At 38.2% G+C, this 1561-nt stretch overlaps 1 protein-coding gene across 2 annotated transcripts in view; it reads left to right on the top strand.

Annotated features, from left to right (window-relative positions):
- Nucleotides 1-580, top strand: part of ampd2b (adenosine monophosphate deaminase 2b) — a 17912-nt gene extending 17332 nt beyond the window's left edge. For both annotated transcript variants that reach the window (XM_061272672.1, XM_061272675.1), the window contains exon 18: nucleotides 1-580. This exon is cut by the window's left edge and continues 225 nt beyond it. The gene's annotated coding sequence lies outside the window, so the exon portion shown is untranslated.
- The last annotated feature ends 981 nt before the right edge of the window (nucleotides 581-1561 follow it).

Genomic DNA, 1561 nt, shown 5'->3' with positions numbered 1-1561 from the left:
ATGGAACACAAAAATAGTTAAAACACTGTGGAAAATACTGAAACAGTTTGTGTTTATTTCCATGAGGTGTAACCTTTCATTGTTAAGTCTCCAAATATTCTATTTTATTTTTATATGATTTGTTGATGGTCATATCTTGTCAGCTTTTCTGTATCAGCATCCAAGCTGTTATTGTCATAAACTTGACATCTCATTGCTGTTTGTTTGGTAATTATTCAGTCTTTTGTGAATATTTGAACTCCTGGGCCCGAAGCCCAGATCCCCCATAGTCTGGCCCTGGTCATTGCTCGTCTCCAGCGATAATGCAAGCAATGTAAGGATTGATTTCTGTTCACATGTGCTGCTTGTGCGAAGATGCATGATACGTATGTCGCTGCACTCTCAACCCTTGTACAAAGTCAACTGTTGCCAAATGGAGTCATTTGAAAAAATGAAAGTTGGTTGAGATTCTTATGTAATATCATTCAATGTCTTAATGTCTTTGTGAGAAGTACAAGTTGCAGTTCTAGGCAATGCTTGTCTCCACCCAGGTGATGCTGCATTGTAGTTGTTTTGTGAAATACAAGTTCATGTTGCCTGTCCTGCTCTCCTTGTGTGTGTGTGCGTGCGTGTGTGCACGTGTCAAGTCAAAGTCTGTTTTATTGTCAATTTCTTCACATGTCAAGACACGCAAAGAGATCGGAATTGCGTTTCCTACTAGCGTGTGCGTGTGTGTGTGTGTGTGTGTGTGTGTGCGTGAGATGTGTTCAGATACACCCACTTGGCATCCATGTGTGACTCAACCACAATGTGGGGGACCTGATGATAAGCCGACATGACAGAAGCAAATAATGTCTACTCCCGTTATCTTCTCTTTCCCCTCGGCCCTGCAGGAACCAAAGGGCCAAACATTGATGCAAACACACATGCACAGAGATGCGCATATGTACAGTACGCCGTAGATATGAGCCGTGTACTAACTGCGCACACATGTATGCCCATGTTACATGATGCTGATCAATCCAAAATTCTAAGAATGAGTACCCTGGACTAGTTTTGCAACAACTACTTGAATAGTATACAATTGCACTTGAAGCACCATTGCTTTGTGTTCAAGGGCTGCATTCAAGATTTCTGAGAGATCTCAAATATTTTTTGTTTATATATGTGAAAAAATAATTTTAATACTATAAGCATGTTCTGTACTTGTAACTGCCTTGCAAGTGGATGTTATATATATATATATATATACATATATGTGTGTGTGTGTGTAATTTGCTACGGAAGCCCGTCAGTCATCGTGACAAAGTAAGTTATTTTGGCCTTTTTTCATCTAATATTTTATTTGACAACTTTTTTCATCTAATATTTTATTTGACGACTTTATTTAATTTCATCGAGTTCATTTTATTCATATAGTTCATTTTAATCAGTAGTTAACTGTGAATACTTGGTTGGTTCTTGCGCAGGTGCAGTAATCAAATGCCGGTGTCTATATTTAAGAGCGTTGAAACGCATGAGGTAGGAACCATGTATTATAAATTAACTACTTCTGACAATCGTAATAATATGAAGAGTATAA

This window comes from Syngnathus typhle, linkage group LG2 (assembly GCF_033458585.1).
Source record: "Syngnathus typhle isolate RoL2023-S1 ecotype Sweden linkage group LG2, RoL_Styp_1.0, whole genome shotgun sequence".
Taxonomy (NCBI): Eukaryota; Metazoa; Chordata; class Actinopteri; order Syngnathiformes; family Syngnathidae; genus Syngnathus; species Syngnathus typhle.
The sequence above is the reverse complement of the archived record's forward strand: the minus strand, read 5'-3'. Positions and strand labels throughout refer to the sequence as shown.